We start from the raw sequence: 18,799 nt of genomic DNA on the forward strand, positions 1-18,799 counted from the left end.
ACCGGGACTCAGACTTGCGACCTTCGCCTCCGCAATTGCTCTTCCAACAGATAAGGAGAACACGGCAAGTATCATAACCCGATTTCCGAGAAACTGCGCTCAGTGGAAGAGGGATCGAAATAAGCGAACGCATGTCTCGGTTTATCCGTAGATATTCGACCGTTTCTGAGAAAACGACGATCAAACTCTTCGAGGTGCTTTATGTGACATTTAGCGAGTAAATGTTTCAAGCCAAGCGGTGGCACAATGGAAACTGACGTGCCATGTCTCTTTTGCGTCGCGTGTTCGAAACTCAATTATTATTTTTATTTTGTATTACATTTCCGTAGAAGATAACTACACGAATGTCTTCCATTTGAGATAACATTATCTTTATTCCTCTAAAAACTGTATGCCTGCTGAACGAATTTAAAAAATAGCAATAAAAGAATGGAAAAATTAGTTGACATTATTTTTTGTGACATTTCTATAGTATATTACGATTCATAATCAACTTCAGGTGTCAGTTTTCGAAAACATGATCGGTTAAACGTGATTTGTCACGAAATTATTGCCAACGCTTGAAATCTTCAGCCATTTAACAATGTTTCTTTCCAGCGTGGGAATCATACGAAGACATGTCGCTGTAGCGAATCTGCCTTCTCACGATGCTCGTGTTGTTCGGAATTTCTATATTTCGAATGTTTCTACACTCCGTATCAATGAAAATAATGCACCGAATCTTCCTGAAGAATAACCATGACAATAATATACAGGAATTATGAACTGGTGTAAGATTGAAATATAAGAATATGAGAATTGACAAAGATTCTAACCCGTTAGAATGTCATACATACATATGTTACATAATAAACGTATGACATTATTGTAAAACCCAGGTATTTTTACGATTAACATAACCCCGTTGTATCCCCTGCCTTGATAAGAAACATTCCTGCAGTAACCTTCTACAGAAATGGGCAGATAAATGAAGGAAATAGGATAAATAAAATCAATATTTGCGTTCAGAACACTTGACGCAATAATGAACCGCTGCAATACTAGTCACTACGCCACAAATGCGCCTGAGATTGTCGCCAACTAAAAGGCAGCTAAATTACTTCGTAAACTCTAACAGCCGTTCCCTCAGAAAAGTTCGAGTACCTACAGATAAGCTGAGACACGTCTTCATTTATTTTGGCTCTTCTTCCCCTGAGCGATGGTTCTGAAAAATCTGGTTATGGCAGTAGCCGTGTTCTCGTCGTGAGTTATCCAAGCCGCCCTCACTGCTCTACTTGTACCAGTACTTCTGTTGTGTGTCCTTCATCCTCATTTTTATCATCATTGACAAGCAAGTCGCCTAAGTGGCGTCAACTAAAAAGACATGCGATGCGGCGGCCGAAGTTTCCTGCATTGCTTCGGAAACTACCACTCCTGCAAGAAAGGATACACTGGAGAAACAGCTTAGTCACAGTCTATGGAATTGTTTCCAGAATGAATTTTCACTCTGCAGTGATATGTGTGGTGATTTCCAACTTCCTGACAGCCTGAAACTGTCGTAAAAATATACCTCTACGCTATCCGAAATCCTTCTCTTGCAGTGTCAACTACTGCATTTTGATGAGCACCTACTCCATATAACAACCCGTCAAAAATTGCACCACTTCTTTGGTTCTTCTCTAACTCCCTTATCAATCTTATTTGGTAAGGGTCCAGACTGACGAGAAATACTCCAGATCCAAAAAGTGTTTGTAAGCTATCTCTTACTTCGATGCATGGTATTACCACAGGATTCTTCCAATGTCTGCCAGTTTGTCATCTTCTTTAAGTATAACCATTTTTTTATATCTCCTCTTCAAGTCACATACCCTCTAAATACTTTATAGTCGTCATTCTTTCCAGCGATTTATAGTGACTGTTGTAATCGAACAGTAGTGAGACCTTCCACCTGTTTATGTTCAGCACGGGAGGATGTTGTACCTTGGTACACTTTTTCGCCTTTAGTTTGCCCTGTAAGAAGTTTAACATATTTTTTATACTGTATTTAAATGATGACATTGAATTTTTATGTATTACAGTCTCTTACTGTAATTACAAAAAGTACTCTGGAAAATCAAGGTTTTTCCAAGTGTGAAAACATGTTCCAAGATGCAACATAGTCATGTACCCGGAAACAAACACTCCACTCAAATTTAAAAGCATTGCACTCGACAATACCTAGTGAATATTGCTCTTCGTCAACTGTCTTCTGTTACAATATCACTGTGGGGTATACCAATTATTAGTCAGTGAAATCAAATTAATCTGAAGTATTATCCAAAACTAATTAGAAGTTTCAAGACAGGTAAAATTATTAAGCCCTTAGAGGAACTTAGTTCATTTACAAGTGTCACATGTTCCATTGTAAGAGAAAATGGTTCAAATGGCTCTGAGCACTATGGGACTTAACATCTGAGGTCATCAGTCCCCTGGAACTTAGAACTACTTAAACCTAACTAACCTAAGGAAATCACACACATCCATGCCCGAGGCAGGACTCGAACCTGCGACCGTAGCGGTCGCGCGGTTCCAGACTGAAGAGCCTAGATCCGCTCGGCCATTCCGGACGGCCATTGTAAGAGACCTTCTTCTGTTTCCAAGTAGAAATGCAACATGACTGACGAAGTACGACTTAGCTATTCGTGTGATATATAAACAGTTGTGAAAATTTATAGCGTTTTACTTACCATAGAGTTCTGTACCTGAAGAATTAAGAATATAGGAGTAACCGGTATAAATATAGATATTTCTATTGGTCACTGAGCCGTAGGGGAACCGCTGGCGCCAATGATTTTCTTTCTAGTCGGGGCAGCAACCCAGGTTGTTCTGGCATGAGTGTTTTCTCTTTGGTTTTCCTCTTCTGCCCGCTATTTAAGCGCAGCGCTTCCGGCGATGTGGGTCGGTTTTACGCTCTGGGGCGCTAGTGGTCGTGCATGCCAGCGGTATGGGCGTAGGTTGTGTTGTGGAGTCTCGCAGTGACCGTTACGTGGAGCGCTGGTTGCTCGCGGCGGTGCAGTGTTACGATTTGAGAAGTGTGTCGTCGCCGGGCTGGTCGTGCTGGCCTCTAATATACTAGAAAGAGTGTGTATAGTACGACTTCATGCTGGAGGCCTATGTACGCTATGTGGAGTCTTGTCACTTGCTGTGGGCGGGGGGGGGGGGGGGGGGGGGGGGGGGGGTGGCACCCACACTTTTTTTTAAGCGTTATTTGTGATCAATCTGATGGAAATTTGTGTTCACAGCCGGAAACAGTGTTTGACGGTGATTATCTCCTCTGAGACGGAAATAAGAAATTCGCTCTTGGTTCCGGTAGATGTGTACTGTAGAGCGGTGTTCAGAGTATAAAATACTGCCCAGTGCTGAAAGTACTAAGCGTGAGTAGTGTGAAACCTGCGTGAGTCATTCTGACATAGTGCGCAGTGTTTTCTATTAAGACAGTTTGTTTCTAATGTACTTAAGCAACTTGTGCCGTGCTGGATCACAACGGCCTCGTATCACTAACAGACGAGATGACAGGCATCTTATCCGCGTGGCTGCAACGGATCGTGCAGCCACGTCTAGATCACTGAGTCGATGGGGACGTTTGCAAGACAACAACCATCTGCACGAACAGTTCGACGACGTTTGCAGCAGCATGGATTATCATCTCGGAGACCATGGCTGCGGTTACCCTTGACGCTGCATCACAGGCAGGAGCGCCTGCGATGGTGTACTCAATGACGAACCTGACTGCACGAATGGCAAAACGTCATTTTTTCGGATGAATCCAGGCTCTGTTTACAGCATCATGATGGTCGCATCCGTGTTTGGCGACATCGCTGTGAACGCACATTGGAAGCGTGTATTCGTCATCGCCATACTGGCGTATCACCCGGCGTCATGGTATGGGGTGCCATTGCTTACACGTCTCGGCCACCTCTTGTTCGCACTGACGGCACTTTGAACAGCGGACATTACATTTCTAATGTGTTATCCGCGGCATTACCCTTCATTCGGTCCCTGCGAAACCCTACATTTCAGCAGGATAATGCACGACCGCATGTTGCAGGTCCTGTACGGGCCTTTCTGGATACAGGAAATGCTGCCCTGGCCAGCACGTTCTCCAAATATCTCACCAATTGAAAATGTCTGGTCAATGGTGGCCGAGCAACTGGCTCGTCACAATACGCCAGCAACTACTCTTGATGAACTGTGGTATCGTGTTGAAGCTGCATGGGCAGCTGTACCTGTAAACGCCGTCCAAGCTCTGTTTGACTCAATGCCCAAGCGCATCAAGGCCGTTATTACAGCCAGAGGTGGTTGTTCTGAGTAATGATTTCTCAGGATCTACACACCCAAATTGCGTGAAAATTTAATCACATGTCAGTTCCAGTGTAATATATTTGTCCAATGAATTCCCGTTTATCACATGCATTTCTTCTTGGTGTAGTAATTTTAATGACCAGTAGTGCATAATAATATCACTGTATTTTTGTAACTTGAAGTGTGTGTCTAAATCATAGTGCGCGAAGTCGTGGGGGGGGGGGGGGGGGTAGTGTGGCTGTGGTTACTCGTTGTCATTGTGTTCTATAGTTTGGTTAAAATGTGAACGCGCCCCTTGATGCGTCTGTGCGTGTTTGTGGGTTAGGGCTGCTCAATTACGAGGTTATCAGTGCTCATACGAAAAGAGTAGAAACGACTGTGGTGTAAGGGTACAAAATGTGGTACAAGGTATAAAAAGCACTTTAAGATAAAATCACACTTACTAATGCGTATAACCAGTGGACGGTGGGTAACAGCAGATATTAGGTGAACAGTGACAGTTAAGGTAGTCTTCAAAGACGTTTTAGTGAGTGTTATAAACGTTAAGCAGCAACTTGCAGCAGAAACAATGCATGCGCAATATGAGTATCAAATGCACGATAATTCTGAATCACTACTTCGTTTCACGACAACATGTTACTCCGTACACCATCTTACTGCTACTTGCGTAGCATACATGCATAAAAGGTACACATGAATTTTTTTTTTCTGTGGTTCCAAATGGAAATTACATTTTTTCAATCTTACAGTTTGGACCAAAGTTTTCTTGAGGCTTTTCTTGGTTGTCAGTATCCTCCGTCAATCCTGTCTGGTAAGGATCCCATATAACGCAGCAGTACTGCCGAAGGGGACAAATAACAAGGAAGGAAGGTTAGTGTCAAACCTCCCGTCGAAATAGCGGTCGTTAGGCACGGAGCACAGGCTTGGGTTAGAGAAGGATGGGGAAGGACATCGGCCGTGCCCTTTCAAAGGAAACATGTCGGCATTTGCCTGAAGCGATGGAAGAAAATCACGTAAAACCAAAATCTTTACGACCGTGCGGGAGTCTGAATCGTCGTCCTCCCGAACGCGGGTCTAATGTGGTAACAACAGACAATACGTAGTCACTTTTCTACATTTTTGCATCTTCAGTCAACGAATAAAAGGCAGCCTATGGTTCGTCTTTCCCACAATGTTGCTTGTAATTGTTTTCCCAGGTATGTAATTGAATCTACGAAGTTTAAATTTGTCTGATTTATGATGCAACCGAAATTTAACGGTATTTTTTTAGTTCTCGTTTGAAGGACTTCAAATTTCTATAGTGCAGAGTCACTTTTCGCACCATTTAGATGTATAAATCAATTTCCAATTCGTATTGACCTTCTGACGAATTTACTAGACGATAAATAACAGCATCATATGTAAAAAATCGTTTATATTGATAAAGATCAGCAGGGGGACATAACTTCCGTTTCGATAGATGACTTCCCGTCAGTTACTATGAACTGTATCCTTTCCGACAGGAAATCATTTACCCAGTCGCACAACTGAGATTATACTCCAGAGGCATGCAATTTCATTTGCTATTTTACATGAGAAACTTAATTCATTCCTTAAGTAACTAATTTTAAAAATACCTTAACAATACGAAAAAGATGAGTTTAGGTCGATACACAACTAAATGGTCAGATCTACTTTCAACAATTAATTTGACCAAACCATCTTGCAACAAGCTTTGCAGACAGATCGTTGTGTGTGGATCGGTCTTATAGCGTGACGTGCAGAGAAACCCAGTGTTGTGTAGCTATTTATTTACAGCTGTGCGTCCACGCAGCGTCTGGCCTTGTGCTTAATGATTATGACGTCATATTTCCTGTGCTATGTGTCGTAAAGTGATATAATTTTGTAGGTAGATTCAGCGGCATTGTGGATACCGCTTGCAAAATCTGTTGCGAATGCAGTTATTAGCAACGAAGTAATAATTTTAAACGTTATGCATGATGCTGCGCTTCACTCTTCGCATTTCACTGTTTATCACACATTTCCTGTAGTATGTGTCGTACAGTGATATAATACTGTAGGTACATTCTGTGGCTTGTGAGGATGCTGTCTGCGAATGTTATTGCGACTTGAGTTAGTAGCAAAAATAAATTTAAGCGTAAGTTTTTCATGCACCTCCTTTTCATATCGCAATATCTCCTGTACGATGTGTCGTACACTGCGATAAATTTGCACATACATTCAGTGTTATATGTGCCTACTGCCAGTTAAATGTGTGACGAATACAATTGGTAGCATAGAAGCACTAAATTATAACGCCATGCCTCATACGGTACTTTTACTGCATGGACAGCGGAAAAGCAGTGAGCGATAAACATTTTTCCTTTCATCATTTTCATCAGAAAAGTTCGATTAGCTTTGAAATAATGTGTAAAGTGTGTTGCAAGTGGCTCATTCTCAAACACTGAATTATTAAAGTTTAAGGACTCACACGCTACGGACTACGCTTCGTTTTCATCAGTACGCCATCCTTTTGATAGGTAGACGGTTCTTACCAGCACAGCGATTATTGCCTAATAGTAGGGTACATCTGTTTCCGCCAGGTTAGCCGAGCGCGCAACTCGCTGCTACCTGGACTCGGGTAGGCGCGCCGACCCCGGCGGATTAACGACAAGGGCCGGTGAGCTGGCCAGCCTGGATGTGGTTTTTAGGCGGTTTCCCACATCCCCCTAGGTGAATACCGGGATGGTCCCCACGTCCCGCCTCAGTTCCACGGCTCGCAGGCATCTGAATACTTTCGCGCTATTCCATGGATTACACTAGTCGCAGACAGTTGGGGTACACTAATTCCTTCCCGAGGGGTACGCGGTGGCGGCAGGAAGGGCATCCGGCTACCCCTTACTCTAACGTTGCCACATCCGATTAATCATGCCGACCCTGCATATCCGCGGGAATACCGGCACAAGCAAAAGAAAGAAAGAAAGAAAAGTAAGGTGCATCTGTACCAAGTTTGGTTGAAATTGGTCGAATGCCTTAAGCAGATATGTGGAAAACACACACACACACACACACACACACACACACACACAAATACATTTGTATAATAGGGGAAGATTATGTTCAGAACGGCCCGAGGCCTCGAGGTGACGTTTGGTGGTCCCAGAAGGCTGGCAACGCACGTAACTTGTTGCCGCCTGCCCTGCCCATTACGGGCTCGGACGCGATGGCAGCCTCCCAGCGATCGCGTATTCCGCGCCTGCGCCATCAACAAGTTCCTCCGCGGGAATAGCCGAGCCGCTGCCGGCGGCCGGCGAGTGAAGACTCAGCACAACCAAGCCGGCTGGACGCCCGCCCATATTTCACCGGCCGCTCCTCCGCTACGAGTCACCCCCTCCGCTCCACCCCCCACCCCCCAACCCCCCGCTCCCACCGTGCTCCTTCTCACTCGCACCCTATCTCGCTCCCAGCAAGGATTTCAGGAAGCGGCGCCAGCACGTGACTAGCGGCCAGATGCGCTCGCTGCCTACGGAGCGTCGATACGGACCACAAATCAGTCAGAAAGGCCAGGTTTCTTTGAACGTCACACGTTGCAAAATCGCTTTTTGACGTACCTTGTTTGCCGGCTGCTGTGTACATGCAAATGCTCTCAAATATTCCGCCTATATACCAAAATTTTACCCTTGGAAAAAAAAGTTAAGTGATGTGACATTTCAGTGACATAATCAGCCGTCCGCTGTGGGCGAGCGGATCTAGACCCTTCAGTTCAGAATCACGCGGCCGCTACGGTCGCAGGTTCGAATCCTGCCTCCCGCATGAATGTGTGTGATGTCCTTAGGTAAGTTAGGTTTAAGTAGCTCTAAGTCTAGGGGACTGTTGGCCTCGGATGTTAAGTCCCATAGTGCTCAGAGCCTTTTTTTTCAACATACTCAGGAGCAGGATAACGAGTAATTTACGGGAAGTTTGAACATGTACACTGCTTGAAAACTGCTAAGGAACCACTGACATTTGCTAAGGAGCAACTGCCAATTGCTACCGAACAGCCGACAATTGCTACGGAGGCCCGCATCTCGTGGTCGTGCGGTAGCGTTTTCGCTTCCCACGCCCGGGTTCCCGGGTTCGATTCCCGGCGGAGTCAGGGATTTTCTCTGCCTCGTGATGGCTGGGTGTTGTGTGATGTCCTTAGGTTAGTTAGGTTTAAGTACTTCTAAGTTCTAGGGGACTGATTACCATAGATGTTAAGTCCCGTAGTGCTGAGAGCCATTTGAACCATTTGAATTGCTACGGAACACCTGGCCAGTGCTACGAGTAGTAAAAGGAAATACAGACGGCGGGACGTGGTAAGTGCATCGAACCCTGGCCATAAACGCTCTGTGCATATTCCACAGTTCTTGCAGTACGGTGTTTCTACATCTACATGATTACTCTTCAATTCACATTTAAGTGCTTGGCAGAGGATTCATCAAACCACTATCATACTATCTCTCTACCATTCCACTCCCGAACAGCGCGCGAGAAAAACGAACACCTAAACCTTTCTGTTCGAGCTCTGATTTCTCTTATTTTATTTTGATGATCATTCCTACCTATGTAGGTTGGGCATTCGGAAGAGAAAGTTGGTGACTGAAATTTCGTAAATAGATCGCGCCGCGACGAAAAAGTTTGTCTAAGGTTGTTGTGGAACCGATTAGTGTGACATTCCTTGTGGTGTGCAACATGTCTGTAAGACATCATTTGAGTGCTTACGATCGTGGACGAGCAGCTGCGCGGTCACAGTAATGGGTTTGTCCGAGTGTTGTAAGGTGGCTTTAATTTCGCACCTTACAAGCACTTATCTACACACTTAGCCGTGATTTACAACCGGAATTAGGTATCATTTGATAGGTTGAACATCGTTTACATGAACATTTAAGGAAGACTGGCATTGTCACGTACACCTTGTAAATAGTTGTTAGCGCGTATTGCATGACAGAGTGTCTTTATTATCAAAACGGCGTAATGAATGATTGCCTACAGTAGTAGTGGTTAGAACGCCAGTGGAAAGCCGGTGGCCGAGCGGTTCTAGGCGCTTCAGTCTGGAACCGAGCGACCGCTACGGTAGATGTAACTGAAGCCCTGGGTGGAAAAGCCCGCACAGATGTGTTGGTCCTGCTTGGCACAGGAAGTAGCCAAGATTGACGGTCGGGGCACCTGAGCGCTGAAGCACAATACAGCGGCGGCCGGCCGGTTTTGTAGCAGGGCCGGAAACATAATACGTCGGAAACTCTGAAAATCTTGGACGCAGCGGAAAGGAATGAGGAAGCGTTACCTTGGAAGTCACGCAGGCTGGGATATTTCCAAGGATATTTACTCTGACAAGCGTATCATTGTATGTATTCCTAACTAACGGGGACAGGTATTCCCTCGCAATCTTTCCGCGCTGGGCGACAAAAGACTAAAATATGGTTGGTCGACGTTTGGAAGAATCTGTAGGCAGAGAGAATATTCCGTGATTTCGAGAATATGATTCGCTTTCTGCAGTTACGAGGGAGGGGAGCCCAGCTTTGCTGGGAAGCCAGCGGTGGGGAGAAAGTAGTCTTCCGTTTTGAGCGCCCGTGTTTGATGGTCGTTCAGTATCAGCTTTTGTTGGTACTGACGGTCTTGCTGTCTTTGCTCTCAGGAGACTTTATAGTTAGAACGATTAGGCACTGTACTGTTGCGAACCTATACGGTTCTGGGACTTCACATCCGAGTAGGCAGTCGTTGTTGAGTAGGCAGCATTCAGTGATTGAGAGCACTTCTTCTGCCTATACTCACGTTGAGACGTTATCTGAACTCCGTCTTTGTGGCTCAGAGTTCGCGTTTCTCGTCTGTAGAACACAGAGAGTAGAAGACAGTATTAGATTATACTAGTCATTGACCGTCTTTTATCGTCTTAGTGTTTGAATGAGTTTTTTTATATTTTCTGGCTGGAGTTCCTCCCTCGTCGCAGGCATGTATGAGAACCATCACTCCGACGCACATTCCGTGATATTGCTAATTGCTTCAGCTTATTAGGGCTATAAAGTTAAACAGTTATGATCACTGTACATCATCTTTGAAAGTAGTGTTTTCTAGTGTTTGGTATGTATGTAGGTGATGCAGTCATCTCGCGTTATTTATATTAGATTGTGTAGCCATGGGCAATTGAACAATCATATTAGGAAATCCATTTGTATCTCTTTATGTCCATTGGACATTGATATATAAACATTTGTAACATAAAAAGGCGTTTTAATCCCCAGTAAATGTATAAGCAGAACATTTATCATTTGTAGTTACTAGTTCCCTTAATTATTCATTTATGTTGAGGTTGTAATTTACATGTTAATGAGCAGGAAGGAGGAGATAATATCACCATTAAGAGATCCTAAGATCTGCTTGAAGGGTTGTCAGACAGGACCAAATCTTCATTTTCGCGTTCAGTATTTTCCGTTGCGCACATTCATTTTACACCCGCCTGGAATAGCATCTTGCAGTGTCACGTCGTGATTAAGAAATGCCGCTGAAGCTGAAAATGCAACGGCAAAGTATGTCGTCAGCCGTAGACGGATCACCACACGAGGATCGATAAGTAGCCCTAGTGCCGAAAAGCAACAAACATATCACTGCTGGGTAGATCGCGGCAGACCGGTACTGGTACACGTGTCTCTGCCAGAACCATTTCACGGCAATTAAATTAGGCTGGTTTGTATGCTCGGAAGCCCCTTAAATGCATCACAATTCAGCCACCCCATAGTCGAGAAAGTGTCCTTTGGTGTAGGTACCGTGTTGGTTGCTTGGGGTCAGCAACAGTGATCCAGAGTGATGTTCATTGCTGATTCCCGCTTCTCTGTGGCAAGAGATTCTGGCCACTAGGTAGTACCGAAAGAGAGGGTTAGACACTACGGAATGTTCATGAACGTCATCGATATGGGCTAGGCAATATGGTGTACGTAGGCACTGTGGACACTGACTGAACTCCACTGCATATCTCTGCTCAAGGTACCGTTACAGCACAGCAGTATTGCAGCGAGAATAGTTTGGAGTATGTTGTGTCTGTTTGGGAGTGCGGCAGGCCCCGATTTCCTGCTTGTGGACGCCAAAGCCCGCCCATGCACGACCTCTTAGTTGCCGGACACACTAAAAAGTGAAGATACTGAACATGTGGAATGGTCTGCGCACTCCGAAATTAACCCTATAGAACGTGTCTGGCATTCTCTTGGCAGACGTGTTTTCCCCTGAACACTCCCTCCCCGAACCGTACAAGAACAAAAAACTGTCTTGAAAAGGACTAGGACAATATCCCCCAAGGACCCCCCAAAGGTCTGACTTGTGTAAAACATAAATGTTATTTATGTTTGTTACCCTGCTTTCCCACATGGTGGAATCTGTACCATTTTTCGTTATAAATATACCACTCCACCTCTGTTCCACCTCTATTGCGTATGTACTCTGTTTCATGTCATCCGTCATTGCCTGTGATTATTTCTGTTCAACAATATCTGTATCGCTTAGCAATTGTAAAGCAGTTATTTAAGTGAGTGCAGTATTACAACAGGAACACTCTAATCTCCTGATACGATCTGCAGCTGTATTTGCACCCTTTCTAGTAGAGAGGATACGTGCAATGAGTACCTAAAACATCACTTTTCATGGTCGAACATTTTCTCAAAATGAACATAATGTACAACAATGACTCCAACATATTCAAGATTAACAGGAATTCTCGAATTCCCATCAACACAAACGTATCATGCAGTCAAAAGCAGGCATGCAGACTATTTAAAAATACTTCTGTTGGTAACACCTTATCTGAAAAATGACTCTACTGAAGGCAGAATGTATCTATTCAATTACGCTCGCCTCAGCTACTATTTTAAGTAAGAATACATGGGCAGTTAGGAACATTCCAGAAAAACGTGTTAAATTATAAAAGCGACTGTCGGCTCAAAATAACCGAAGATAAATTTAGAGTAAATTCTTCTTATTATTATTATTGAATAAATAAACAAATAAATGAGAAATTGCCGTATCAAGAAAATATTTGTCCCCTAACGGATCACGCGGAAACAGTTCCACAAAGAATTTAAACTAGCACAAACAGGGATCCCAAGTAATCAGAAATTCCCGTTGTAACACGGAATAAGTGATGGGGCAACATGTGCCATTCACTTACATTTACGATGCTTTGTTAATGTTTAAACTGAGACCACTTTCTCACATTATGCCTATAAGCCAACATTGGGCCGAGGTACTAAATACAAATCTTTATGTTGTTAATTTCCAAACACTATTTGATATGCTAATGTCACCCAAAATCTAAATTAATATGAGTTCATTGTAATTAAACAGTTCTATAAATTTCGTTGTATTGTATTAAACCGGGGACCTAGAAACGATGAAGGGGCTTCGTCCCCGCCATAGCACGCAGAGGTTCATAACCGCACAACAAGCCACAGCAGTCCACCCACCCCTCTCCGCCCCACACTGAACCCAAGGTTATTGTGCGGTTCGGCCCCCAGAGGACCCCCACGCCCCCCCCCCCCCCTTCCAGGAGAGTCTCACACCAGACGAGTGTACCCCCAAATGTTTGTGGAGTAGAGTAATTACGGTGTACATGTACGTGGATATCGCGTTTACGCAGCAATCGTCGACACAGGCGGAATAAGGGGAACTAGCCGGAATTCACCGAGGTACATGGAAAACCGCCTTAAAAACCATCCACAGGCTGACCAGACCTCTACACTAATCCGCAGGGCGGATTCGTGCATGCGACCGGCACGCCTTCCCGCTCGGGACATTTAGCCCGCCCGTTAGACCGCACGGGTAGCCGGGCGGGCTAAATGTCCTTACTTTATGAACGATAAAAATGTCTAGTTTATGCTTGAAAAACTGAATCAATTTTTTCAAAGAATTTAAATCAACAAATTTAAATAATTTATTTCTGTCTCAAAACTAGCAACTTATGTAAAATAAGAATCGAAATTCCGGCCCTAAATTTGGTCCTAACTTAGTCCACAGCACGCGGATCTGTATCCTTCACGTGGAATAAAAATCTACAGGAGGGCACCAGGCAAGTCTAGAGCAGGCTGGACTTTCCCCACATCTAGCTCCTGGCGATGTTTCCATAAGTCTGCCTTTCTGCATTAGTACGGGTATTTCTCCGAAAATCAGACAGAGAAACAGTGCTCTTTGCCACCATTTAATACAGAGTTCCTGGCTGACTATGAAACTACAAAATATTTCAGGTTTGTGGTCGACGGCCACAGCTCTCTGACATTAATGGCCATCGACCGCTGGGCGTTCCTATTTTTAGCGCCCCACAACGAATCGAACAAACTGAATAACTTGGCCTCTGCTGTGCTGGCTACAGATATACTACTTATTGGTGACATAAGAAAATGTATTCTGAACAGGAACCATAACCCGGGTTTAGCGTTTATCGCAAGCGGTTGCCTTGACCACTTGGGCTATCCGTGCACTCCTTCCGGGGCGACTCAAACTTCCATGTGTCAAGCTGTACCATAGCCCGCAAGTCTTAATGAACAGACATTAATGATGATAGATAGTCGTCCGCCATTAATTAGAAATAAATTCGCTGACTGCAAATAGCTTGAACCCGGCTGTGTTGGGTACTGATGTGCTACCTATTGGTGAAAATATGAAAATTTGTGGCGAACAATACGAGAAGTGCAGATGACGATAACATTACAGATCTCGATTCTTCGTAGTCTCTTTCTCACAGCTGTAGGAATACAAAGCTGCGAACATTTAGTGATGAACGTAGCGGATGTGACATACGGATGTTTGGATCGGCCAGGGAGGCGTGCACGGATTATCTAGGTGCTTAAGGCGAACGATAGAAATAAGTGGTAAATCAGGGTTTCAGTCTGGATCCGTCACTAGCGCAGCTGAGAAAGATTATTCGCATTCAATGAATTTATTTCGAATCAATTTCGGACAGCTGTCTTTTATCAGCAATACCAGTTCATCGTTTGACTTTCAACTATCAGCTCACGAATGACGTACGGCACGCCAGTGTTGTGGAAAATACTGTTTATGGCGCCTTTCCCAGAAACGGTGCCACATCTCAGGCATTTGTAGGCGCTATAAAGTGATTCTGGAAAACAAGGCTGCAAGTCGAATTTCACCTAGAGTTAACGGAAGGACAGGCCGGCGTTATAAGGCATTTGATGCCTTCAGGAGTCGTCGGTGTTTCCTGATAGACCTTCTGTTTTATTTTTCGCCACAGATAAAAAGATAAAAGTATATAACTCTTAAGCACGGTGAGATTTTAGAACATTTTGCGTTTCCTGAACGACCGTTCCAACACCCTCCAAATTTTCTCTTGAGTGTGTCCGTCGTTTCAGGTGCGGAATGGGACAGACATCCGTCATTTTGCTACCACGCTGGTTTCCTTATATCCAGTGAGATGTCTTCCAGTATCTGGTGCCGCAGCATACTTTAGGAACTCGAAATACTTGCCTGAATATAGATTCCCATCAATAAAAGAGTAACCAGTGATGCGAGTCCTGAAAGCACGCGCCAGAAGTTGGTAGAAGGAAAGCGTTGTTTATGCCCACTTCTTTGAATCAGCGTAGATTTTCAACTACGATTAGCGTACACTGCGAAGTTTTATTTACCCACGATTTTTAGACGATGCTTTTTCCTCAAACAAAATTTTGCATAGCTATGCCGCATCAGTTTGCACCTTCAGTTGTAATATCCACGACTATATTCTACTCAGATAAATTTTCACGACAGAATTGTGTGTGGAATTTGATGGAACATTATCGTGTTATGAATCAAAAGGACTTCATCGACACTAAAAAATAACAATAAATAATTATTATTTGTGTAATAATTTAATTTTCTGTGTCAATAATATCTCAGACAATGTTAATGGAAAGTATACAGCGAAAATCATCTTTGTTAGCTGTGATAATTGTAGATCAAGGACGCTTCTTCTCCGTACCATTGAACTAACTGGACGCGATTGTTGAAACACTAAGGTCTGTAAGAAACTGTAATGTGTTGTTAATTTATATTTGCAAAATAGAGTTACTTTGGATGTGAAATGATTTTTATTTATTTCAAAGTGTAATTCATTGTAATTCCCATCCTATTTAAGTTTTAATTTTTCCGCTCAGCTTCTAAGGAGCGCAGCCATTGGCGTTAGTAATTTTCAGCGCAGTTTATTAGTAAATGATAGAAAAGTAATAAGCGATTTTCATTGAGAATATTTTCCAATGTTAATGCATAATGAGGCTAAAGCAAAATTATTTAATATATATTATTTTTTTGTCTTAAAATAGAAAAAAATGATTCAAATGGCTCTGAGCACTAAGGGACTTAACATCCGTGGTCATCAGTCCCCTAGAACTTAGAACTACTTAGACCTAACTAACCTAAGGACATCACACACATCCATGTCTGAGGCAGGATTCGAACCTGCGACCGTAGCAGTCGCGCGGTTGCGGACTGAGCGCCTGAACCGCTAGACCACCGCGGCCGGCGTTAAAATGGGATCTGAAGCGACAATCAATAAGTGATTGTCTCATGTCAGCCACCATTCTAGTAAAATATTGCAGCGGCAGTTTTGAATAGAAATTTTATCAGACACAAATGTTGTTCGTCATAAATAATTACTACAATAATTGTGGATTTGTGGCCCTAAACCTACTTTGAAAAGACAAATTCAACTTAGACTGAATCTTCAAATACAGTGCAGATAGCACGTTATGTTATATAAATTCTTATCTGCTGATGTGTGAAGCCTGATTATTTCGCACTACTTTCATGAAATATTTTAACAGGAAAAATACGTCAGTGTTGTGCGCTTGTGACAAACTGTTCATTTTGGTAAAGGGAAGTGCTTCCACCTCATATAATAGTAGTATTAAATTTGATAAAGATCTCCAATTGAGTGCCATTTACACTACTTCACAGACAACATTGCCACACAAATCTCAGGTCAAGTTTTCTTTATCAAAGTGACGATTATTAGCCGGGAAAAGCAATGTTGATCGAACGACTTGTTACGTTGATAACAGGTAACTGGTTTTATTGGTGATATTGCTGAAACAGCACAACACATAATAAAGCCACGAATACTGCGCACGCCGCACTGTAGATAACGTTCTTAAATCTGTAACCAATTCTGGAAGTCTTTGCCCTGAAGCTGAAGATGCAGCAAAATGTCAAGAGGATGCAATGCGATGGAAGAGATGCCTCTTAGCGACTACTTCATTGAGTGTTACAGCTGCTAAAATATTAGTTTCATTTCGTTCATCAATTGCTCTTCAGTTTTCTTTTGCGTATCTTGTTCTCCACACTTTCAGTTTCTAGAAATTTTAATAATGTTTAGAAAGACAGATGAAGAGTGCTTGGCACGATATGGATACTCTTCATCATGTAACAGTACCGCTGTTCTGATACATTAAATGAGTACGCAATTGCGAATAAAGACGCCAATGAGCTGTAGGATGGAATGACTACAATAAGAATTTTTGTCGGATCGGGACTCGAACTCGTATTTCCCGGATATAGCGCGTGGTCGCCTCACCAGTTGGCTATCCGTGCACAAGTCACGGCCGGCCCCAAACTATAGTACGTCGTCAACGAAGCATCTACTACCTGTGCTCGTACATCCATTATGTATATTCATGTACATGTTAGACGTTGTACTTGAACGTCGCTTGCCTGGCAGATAAGTACGATATTCCAGTGCCTATGTTATTCTGATAACGATGCAAAGTTCCTGTGGACATGTGGAAGTTTGAATCTGCCCCGAGAGCTGTGCACGGATGCCCAACTGGTAAGGCGACCACATGCGATAAGCAGGAAATCTGTGTTCGACTTCCAGTCCGGCAGAAATGTCACTGTCGTTATTCCATCCTAAAGCTACTGGTTGTCCTAATTCGCAATTGCGAATTCATTATATATATTTCAAAGTAGCCGTAGTCGCTGCAGTGCCTGTTCCTTTGGACAGGCATGCGTGTACAAAGGAACATTGTAATCCGAATAACACAGGCACTGCAATATTGCTTCACTGTTCTAGTAGTTTGGTGAAGTGAGCCATAAACGATGTTAACTTTTCAGACTGTCATGTACATCGTGCATGTACCACTAGCCTTAAGAGCAAGTTTTGCTATAAAGGCAGAGCACTGACTGATGGGCTTCAAGAGCACACGTGAAAACAAGAACCAAACGTGAGTTACGTGTTTGCTTATATTTGGCATAATAGGGCAGACGTTTGTGGAACTTCTTCTCCTGATGGAGGGGCAGTGGTTTGTGGCTCTGTTATCTTGATACCATTTGATCAAGTCCCATACAAGTTTTGTTGTCGAAGCCCTCTTAGAGACTTCTTTCAAGCGCCACATCAAAAGGTATGTAGTTGCTTAAAAAAGTCGTCTTAATTCGGGGACTACAAAAGACAAAAATTACTTTCGAACGTCACGAAATTCATCATGTTGTCCGCTATAACTTGGCAACTCGATACATTTGTTAAACCTGGCTATATCTGAGGTGGCGTATCTGCGCTGCCTCATCACCTGTAAAGTGTCTTGTTTATCTTGGCCACCCCAAATATCTTTTTGGTCCAGCAGCATAATAAAAATGTGTCATACAAATGATTTTTAGTTACCAGGTGCACATTAACCAGCATGACTGCCTTTCTTGTATACTTGTTCGTTACAAAGACGTCAACAGCAGTTGCGCCCTATGTTTTTACTGCGGCGATCCACTTCCTCTCGTCAAGACTTGTTGAAAAACGTATCACTGCGTACCATTCACTCAAACTTGATGTTATTAAAACGTAATACATAGACTCTCCATTATTAGCGCACAGTGCAGGCACCTGGGGTAATGTAACTCGTTCACTTGCAGAAGTTGACAGTAAACAAACAGGAACACTAGGAAAATGATCACCGCACATTCAGTCAGTCGTCTTCAGTTGGTGGGTTAGCGGATTGTGAAAGTACGATGTACAGCAACAACGAAAAAGTAAAAATGCTACTTATCTCTGCACAATGTAAGCAGAAAAATAATTGCTGATTTTTTGGTTATTTACAACATGTGTGCCGACCGGGGTGGCCAAGCGGTCCTAGGCGCTTCAGTCTGGACCCGCGTGACCGCTACTGTCGCAGGTTCCAATCCTGCCTCGGGCATGGATGAGTGTGATGTCCTTAGGTTAGTTACGTTTAAGTAGTTCTAAGGGACTGATGACCTTAGATGTTAAGTCCCATAGTGCTCAGACCCACTTGAACCATTTTACAACATTTATATACATGTAGCACTGTACTATAGTACTTTTAAATAATGTGTTGTGTACAGTAAAGGCAGTCCTTGGTTAAGAACTGCTTCATCGTTATTTTTCTTTTGTTGCGTTTGAAGGTAGGCGCAATTCTACTCGAAGGAACTTTACAGAAAGCGATATCGTGACAAAGACCTACACTCCTAACGAATGTTTTCTTGTAGTTTTTCGACGCTTCAAGAAACAAGA

The sequence above is a fragment of the Schistocerca gregaria genome, chromosome 7 (genome assembly GCF_023897955.1).
Source record: "Schistocerca gregaria isolate iqSchGreg1 chromosome 7, iqSchGreg1.2, whole genome shotgun sequence".
NCBI lineage: Eukaryota > Metazoa > Arthropoda > Insecta > Orthoptera > Acrididae > Schistocerca > Schistocerca gregaria.